We start from the raw sequence: 9,338 nt of genomic DNA on the forward strand, positions 1-9,338 counted from the left end.
TTTCTAAGAAGAATGGTATTATGGCTACATATCACCCAACTCCATACAACATCCCCTCCCATTTTCCCAAATAGAAAGTGTGGCAGGCCTGAAATCCAAAAAGAAAATATGGCTTTCAGGCATGACACACGCCACTCCAGGTGCAGAGCATGTTGACCTTGACTCAGGTAGAAAGAATGTTATTTTGACTGCATACCTCCCATGCTCCATACAACCCCCGCTCCCAATTTCCCACAATAGAATATGTGGCAGCCTTGAGGACCAATGTAAAATATGACTTCTAAGCCTGACAGTGTCTCTGACTCAAAGGGAAAAATAGTGTAATGGGAATTCACTGCCCAGAATAAAATATTTCCCCAAGGATGATCTCCCAAAAGAGAAGAAAAGATAATCCCCTTAAGAATAGGCAGGAAATCTGAGGAGGAGGAGCTGATGTCGCAACGACATCTTGGAGCCCCAAGATTGCAGTCAATACTTTTGCCGCTGGACGGTCCTTTTGGACCTAAACCGTCCTGAAGAGATGGTGATAGGGAAGATTATGTCCTGCTGATCTCAGGGACACCGCAAAGTCCCTGATTGATCCAGGAGAATATCTTTTTGCTGGTGACAGAAGCTCAGCCATTGAAGCTGCTGAAGTTGGGACAGTTCCGGAACGGGAGGAAAACGGAAAGAGAAAGTGTGCCCATCTGGTGAGGAAATCTTATTATTATAAAAGAGACTAACCCCCCCAAAAAATTAAAGCTAAATTAAATTTGAAAACAGAAGAGAACAAGCGGCGAAATTAAGCTACATTAGACAGTATGTTATCCTTTTTTTTTCTTTTATGGATGGAACTTTTGCAAATGTTTCCTATTCTTCAAATTGAACGGATTAGTTTTTCTTCTATTGCTTTTTATATTTCTTTTTTTTATACCTATGGATTAAAATCTTTTTCCTTATTTTTATAATGCTGGACTGGAAGGTTTTTGTCCTTTTGCTCCATTTAAGAATTTTGTTTTCTTTAAGCCTGGAATATAAAGAAGATAAAAGGAATACAAAGAGGGCTGTAATAACAGAGGGAAAGGAAGTAACACTGCCACTTGGAGGCTGGAGGCTTGGAAAGCTTGGAAATATTGTCTATTCTTTTTTCTCTTTGATCATTTGATTTTGCATCTCAAGGTTCCTCAGCTTGTTTACAGAAAGTAATAGTGAGAAGAGCATGGTGTCAGTGTTCCAAATATCATGCAGAATTAAATCATTGTCCAAAGCAAAGTTATCCTTAAAACTCCAATTTAATGAGACAGACATGTTGGCATTATGCTGTGAAATGTCAACTCTAATGTACATCCTGTGGGTTCACCCAGTTGAAAGTTCATCATCTACCACACCCCATAATTCATCACATGGTCCAATCTTCATCTTCCATGCTGGCATGTACACCCCTCTGCTTCCGGCCAGGTGTCGAGGTGCGGAGACAAAAGACAACCTTGAGCTTCTAAGAAAATCCATAACAATACATTCCACAATCCTACTCCTTTCTATTCCCCCCTCCCAACTACTACACTAATGAAACAGCATAAGAAATTAATAAAAAGTGTGGCAGGCCAAAGATCCTAAAAGGAACAGAACTACAGGCCTGACACATGGGTTGTTTATACAGGTGATTCTTGGGAGCTTCATTGGCAGCTGGAGTGGATGAAAACAAAGCCTTGTCTTGAAAGATTAAAGGAGATAAAGCCACCCCTTGGCTAGGAGCCTAGAACACTATCTTCAAGAAACCAAGATTAGACTTAGGGAATGCTTTCTCAATGGCTAGTAAAGTGGACTGTTGTTTCCTGCAAAGATTCCCCTCCCATCGCTCCACCTATAAACTCTTTAGGAGGGGCCACAACAGTAGCCAGCTGTCCCTATTTCCTTCTATGTTGTCTTCTCCACAGCTGCTCCCTTCTCTTCTCAGCTCTATGCTCACGCATATCAGGGACAACCTCCCTCTGTTCCTCCTCACTGCTCCCTGACTCAGATGCCACCTGGTGGCCAACATGCCTCTCTAGTCCCTGCTCTGACTCTAAACACCCAGAGTCTTCTTCATCCTCCAGAGCAGTCCCATAATGGTCATCGCTGTCAGAGTCCACCAACAGCTCAGCCAGCTGCTGCTGGGCTACAACACTATCCCTCACTGCAGGGCCCTTCCCCCGGGTTTGAGTTTGAGTTTGAGTTTTATTGGATTTATATGCCACCCTTCTCCCAAAGGACTCAGGGCAGTGTACAACATTAAAAAACACACATCACGAAAGTTAAAAAGAATTAGATACATATCCAAAAAGAAAACCCAATTAATAGGACAATAACATTTTAAAAAATGAGATAAAATTAACATTAACAGGCCAGGCCGGCTTGCTGGAAAAGCCAACTTTTTAAGGCGCTTCAGAAGGACCGGAGGTGAGGGATTATGCGAAGCTCCGGGGGTAGCTCATTCCAGAGGGAAGGCGCTCCCACAGAGAAGGCTCTCCCCCTGGGGTCACCAGCTGACACTGTCTGGCCGAGGGCACCCTGAGGAGGCCAACTCTGTGGGATCGTACTGGACGGTGGGAGGCTACTGGTGGCCGTTGGTGGTCTCGCAGGTACCCTGGGCCTAAGCCATGGAGTGCTTTAAAGGTCATAATTAATACCTTGAATCGCACCCGGAAAACAACCGGCAACCAGTGCAGGCCGTCTAAAAGAGGTGTGACATGGGAGCACCTAGGTACCCCCATGACAACCCACACGGCCGCATTCTGGACCAGCTGAAGCCTCCAGGTGCTCTTCAAGGGCAGCCTCATGTAGAGAGCATTGCAGTAGTCCAGGTGAGAAAGGACAAGGGCATGAGTGACTGTGCACAGAGCATCCCGATCCAGGAAGAGGCGCAACTGGCGTATCAGGCGAACCTGGTAAAAGGCCCCCCTGGTCACGGCCGTCAGGTGTTCTTCTAAACTAAGCCGCGAATCTAGGAGGACTCCCATATTGCGAGCCTCCTCTGAGGGGGCTAAAATTTCTCCCCCTATCACCAAAAATGGAACAAGATGTACAAATCGGGATGTCGGAAACCACAGCCACTCAGTCTTGGAGGGATTGAGCTTGAGCCTGTTTCTCCCCTTCCAGATCCGCACAGCCTCCAGGCATCGGGACATCACATTGTGGGCATCGTTTGGGTGGTTTGGGGTAGAGATGAAACATTGGGTATCATCAGCATATTGATGATACCGTACCCCAAAATCACGGATGATCTCGCCCAGCGGTTTCATGTATATGTTGAACAGGAGGGGTGAGAGAACCGACCCCTGGGGCACCCCACAAGTGACGTGCCTGGGGGTCGATCTCTGCCCTCCAGTCAACACAAACTGCGACTGATCCGACAGGTAGGAGGAGAACCACCGTAAAACGGTGCCCCCCACTCCCAACCTCCCGGGTCATCGCAGTAGGATACCATGGTCGATGGTATCGAAAGCCGCCGAGAGGTCTAATAGGACCAGGACAGAGGAGCAGCCCCTGTCCCTGGCCTGCCAGAGATCATCGACCAACGTGACCAATGCTGTCTCTGTGCTGTACCCGGGCCTGAAACCCGACTGAAACGGATCCAGGTAGACAGCTTCATCCAGGTACTGGGGAAGCTGACGTGCTACCATACTCTCGACAACCTTTGCTACAAAGTGAAGGTTGGAGACTGGACGATAGTTGGCTAAAGAAGCTGGGTCCAGGGAAGGGTTCTTAAGGAGGGGCCTCACCACCGCCTCCTTCAAGGCAGTGGGAAAGAACCCCTCTCTCAATGAAGCGTTGGTAATCACCTTGAGCCAGCCTCGTGTCACCTCCTGGGAAGCCGAAACTAACCAAGAGGGACACGGGTCCAGCACACAAGTGGCAGCACTGAGTCTCCCCATAATCCTGTCCATGCCTTCGGGGGTCACAGGGTCAAACCCATCCCAGATAGTCTCCTCAAGATTCATCCCCGTCAGCTCGCCCGAATCTACCCAGTCAGAGTCCAAGCCTTTCTGGATCTGAGCAATTTTATCCTGCAGATACTGAACAAATTCTTCAACCCTACCCTGCAAGGGGTCTTCCCCAGTTCCTTGGTTAAGTAAGGAGCGGGTCACCCTAAACAGGGCGGCTGGGCAGTTATCTGTGGACGTGATAAGAGCGGGAAAATGTTGCCATTTTGCCGCTTCTATCACCACTAAGTAGGATTTAATATGAATTCTTACTAGTGTTCGATCAGATTCGGACCGGCTGGCCCTCCAGCCACTCTCTAGGCGTCTTTTCTGGCGCTTCATCTCCTGGAGCTCCTCGGTAAACCAGGGAGCCACCCGGGATCGATACCGGGTCAGAGGCTGCAAAGACACAACGCGATCCAACGCCCCAGCGGCCGCCCTATCCCAGGCTTCCACTAGGGCTTCAGTCAAGCTGTGAGCAAGGGATTCAGGAAAAGTCCCAAGCTCCATCAGGAACCTTTCGGGGTCCATCAGGTGCCTGGGGTGGAACCATCTAGTCAGTTCCACCTCCCTGCAGCGAGGGGTAGCGGTATGGAAGTCAAGCCTGATGAGGAAATGATCAGACCATGACAAGGGTTGAATAGAAATATCCCCTAAATCTAGATCATTCGTCAACTGCCCAGAGACAAAAATCAGGTCGACCGTGTGTCCCCCATTATGGGTGGGGTCTTGAATTAACTGAGTTATGTCTATAGCTGTCATGGAAGCCATGAACTCCTGAGCTGACTTGGATGTCTCGCCAATGGAAGGCAGGTTGAAATCCCCCAGGACCATGAGCCTGGGGAAATGAACCGCCAATCCAGCTAACACAGTCAACAGCTCCGGCAGGGCCGATGAAATGTAGCAGGGAGACAGGTACCTAACAAAAAGGCCCACCTGAGCTCCAAGGCCCCACTTCACAAAGAGGGACTCACACCCGCCTATCTGAGGCACAGTGACCTCCTGAGGTCTGAGACTTTCCCTAATAACCACTGCCACCACCACCCTGCCCCTGCCCTGGGCTCTCGGCTGGTGAAACGCCCGGAAGCCTGGTGGGCATAGTTCGCTAAGGGGAATATGCAAATGGCCAAATGGCATAGTACGGTGGTCCAGGCAATGGCGGTAATACGGGGGGCACAACGAAGCCCCCTCCCACTCCAATCACGCCTATGCCAACTCCTGTAGCCATCTTCTGCTGGCGTTAGCATCCATGCCAGCTGCCTCAGCCCCTCCCCGCTGATCTAATTTATCATGTTCATAAGCAAGGAGGAGGGGGGAAGCAACTGGGATAACACCACGGCGTGGGGAGCGGCAGCTGTAGAGACCCCAGACCGGGTGTCCCACCGCAGCTGCTGACCACACCCATGCCGGCAGCCCCGACACTCTCCATTCTCCTTTCACTGCTAACCGCCCCATTTCACTCACGATGTTCCGGCTATAAGGCAGGACTTCGCAGCTCAGGGGTATCCCCGAGGTCCCAGGAAGTTCTCATAGCTGGACCTGGAACCAACGATGGAATAGGGTACCCCTGCAAGCCCCAAGAAGGACAACCATCTCCCCGAAGCTCTCCTCAAACGTGACAGGACACCATCTTGGGCATGCGTAGTAGAAGAGTTCAGGCTTCACTGAACAAGCATGTTATTAACTTAACCCCTGCACTGATTCGCTTATAAAGGTTATAAAATGAGCCAAGCTCACTTAACTGCCTTGCTGAACAACAGACATGGGATCATTTGGTTCAGCTGCAGTTGCAAGTTGAGGTCTTCCTGCAGATGTTGATCACAGCTTCACGTTGCCTCCAAATCCAGAAATGGCGTGATTTTTAAAATTCCGCTTTCTTTGCTCGAGAAATAAACAATCACGGAGATGCAGATCTGGTGTCCTCTCCACTTCTCTTTTGCCTTTGACTGCTGAAAAGTGCGTGGAGGGGAGAGGGGACATCAGCCAGGGGTCCTTGTCTTTGAAGACCCTCCTCAACCTTCTCAATGGCAGCCAGATCCTTCCCCATGGCCCCTCAAGGCCAGCTTGTCCTCATGTCCTTGCCTTCAGCCCAGTCCAGCCCAGCAGCGCCCCCTCACCAGTTGCAAAAGTATTAAAGCTGACAGTATTTATCCTGGGTGGGTGAAGTCACTTTTGCTTCCCTGACCACCCCACCCATACCACAGAAGAGGCAGTTCACCCTTGTGGGTGGCCTCAAAATGACATAATGATGTGGTTTTTAATTCCCCTTTCTTTGCTTGAGAAATAAACAATCACAGAGCTTTACTTTTACTTTACTTTACTTTATTTTAAGCTTATATACCGCCCCCTCTCCCAGAAGGGACTCGAGGCGGTGTACAGTCAAGTTAAAAACATAAATACATAGGAGTAATACAAACATAGTTACTTAAAAGAGGAGGTTGTAAAAAACTGTACCAAAGTAAAGTAATTAAAAACAATGTTAAAAATAACTCCTAAAAATACCCAAATTAAAAATATCTGCCAGGAGGTAAGAGAGACTATAAATGGGCCAGGCCGGCTAAATGGAACAGGTGAGTCTTCAGTTTTTGTCGGAAGGAGCGGACGTCGGTGGTGGTTCTGATATCGGGGGGGAGGTCATTCCAGAGGGTTGGGCCCATCACAGAGAAGGCTCTACTCCTAGGCGCCACCCACTGGCATTGCTTAGTGGACGGCACCAGGAGGAGTCCCTCCCTGTGAAAGCGAATTGGTCGCAGGGAAGTGTGTGGTAGGATGCGATCCCGCAAGTAACTAGGTCCTGTGCCATGGAGCGCTTTAAAGATGGTAATTAACACCTTGAAACGCACCCGAAAGACCACAGGCAGCCAGTGCAGCTCGCGCAGGAGCGGTGTTACGTGGGAGTATCTAGTACTCCCCATAATGGCCCACGCGGCTGCATTCTGGACTAGCTGCAGTCTTCGGGCGCATCCTAAGGGAAGCCCCATGTAGAGGGCGTTGCAGTAGTCCAGCCGAGACGTCACCAGTGCATGAGTGCATGCGTAGGGCATCCCGGTCCAGTAGGGGGCGCAATTGGCGCACCAGGCGAACCTGGTGGAACGCCCCCCTTGCCACGGCTGCCACATGGTCATCCATTGACAGACGGGCATCTAGGAGGACGCCCAAATTGCGCGCCCGTTCCACAGGGGGCAATTGCTCGCCCCCTATGGCCAGTGATGGTATCAACTGGCTGAACCGGGGTGCCGGTAGCCATAGCCACTCAGAATTGGAGGGGTTGAGCTTGAGTCTGTTGTCCCCCATCCAGACCCCGACAGCTTCCAAACACCGGGTCATCACCTCAACAGCCTCGTTGGGGTGGTTTGGGGTGGAAATGTACAGCTGAGTATCATCAGCGTAGAGATGATACTCCACCCCAAAACCACGGATGATCTCGCCCAGCGGCTTCACATATGCGTTGAACAAAAGGGGCGAGAGGACCGACCCCTGCGGCACCCCACAAGTGAGTGGCCTCAGGGTCGACCTCTGCCCCCCTGCCAACACACATTGTGTCCGGTCGGAGAGGTAGGAGCAGAACCACCGCAAGACGCTGCCTCCAACTCCCATCCCCTCCAGCCGGCGCAATAGGATACCATGGTCGATGGTATCAAAAGCCGCTGACAGGTCTAATAGGACCAGGATAGAGGAACAACCCCTATCTCTGGCCCTCCAGAGATCATCTACCAATGCGACCAAGGCCGTCTCCGTGCTGTGTCCGGGCCGGAAGCCGGACTGGCGTGGGTCTAGATATTCGGATTCTTCAAGGTATCGTGGAAACTGCTGTGCCACCACATTCTCTACAACCTTCGCTAAAAAGGGAAGGTTGGAGACTGGACGGTAATTAGCTAGCTCCATCGGGTCAAGGGAAGGCCTCTTGAGTAAGGGCCTCACCACCGCCTCTTTCAAGGGGGTATTTAAGGACCCCTCGCCCAATGAGGCGTTCACCAAGCTCAGTAGCCAGCCTCGTGTCACTTCCCAGGATGCCAGTACCAGCCAGGAGGGACACGGGTCCATTAAACATGTGGTCGGTCGCAGCCGTCCACGCAACCTGTCCAAATCCTCGGGGGCAACAGAGTCAAACTCCTCCCAGAATGGTCTCACAAGACTCACTGTTGACGGCTCCTCTGGTCCACTGAAGGGGGCCCATCCGCTCCGGATCTGAGCGATTTTGTCCTGCAGATATTCCCCAAACTCCTCTGCTCTGCCCTGTAAAGGGGCTTCCCGCATCCCCTGTGATAAGAGGGAGCGGGTCATCCGAAACAGGGCGGCAGGGCGGTTATCGGCGGACACAATAAGAGTGGCACAATGTCTACGTTTGGCCACTCTTAATGCCACAAGGTAGGTCTGTGAATAGGCTCTTACGTGTGTTCGATCAGATTCGGAGCGTGAGGACCTCCACCTGCCCTCTAGGCGTCTCCTATGGCGCTTCATCACCCTCAGGTCCTCGGTAAACCAAGGAGCCCGGGTGGGTCGTCGCCGCAGGAGAGGCCGCAAAGGCACAACTCGGTCCAGGGCCCCAGCGGCCGTCCTATTCCAGGCGACCACTAGGTTCTCGGAGCGAGATCGGGTCAGGGCTACAGGGAATGGCCCAAGCCGAGGGAGTCCACTGTGCCACAGACGTCCGGGTGTGAATCCCTTGTTGTGAAATGAGGCCCTGGGAGACAGTTGGGCCTGCTGATAGTATACCTGGCTCCTCGCTATACATCAGCAGCCCTGCCTGAACTCCTCGAGCTGATCGCATCAGTGGCGGTTGAGACCCCCAAACTCTTAGTGGTGGGGGATTTTAACCTGCCATCGGTGGGAGAAGCATCCGAGGGGGTTCGGGAGTTCATGGCTTCCATGACAGCCATGGACCTGACTCAATTGATTCAGGGCCCGACACACGAGGGAGGACACACCTTGGACCTTGTTTTTGTCTCTGGCCAGTGGTTGAGTGATCTGGGAGGAGGGGACTTAACCATCACTCCCCTGTCATGGTCAGATCACTCACTCCTCCGACTTGACTTCCCTGGTGCTACCCCCCGCTGGGGGAGGCGGAACCGGAAAACACCAGATGGTTCCGCCCCAGGCGCCTGATGGAACCAGATAGGTTCCAGACGGAGCTTGGGCCACCTCCTGTAACCCTGACCCGCCCCCGGGTAGAGGACCTGGTGGTCGCGTGGAATAATGCGACTACCGGGGCCTTGAACCGGGTGGCGCCTTTGCGGCCTCTCCGGCGGCAACGATCCACCCTGGCCCCTTGGTTTACCGAGGAGCTAAGGGTGATGAAACGCCGTAAGAGATGCCTAGAGAGTCGTTGGAGATCCTCCCGTTCCGAATTTGACCGAACACAGGTACGAGCCCATTTAAGGACGTACCTTGTGGCAT

This window comes from Natrix helvetica (assembly GCF_964273705.1).
Source record: "Natrix helvetica genome assembly, chromosome: W".
Lineage (NCBI taxonomy): Eukaryota > Metazoa > Chordata > Lepidosauria > Squamata > Natricidae > Natrix > Natrix helvetica.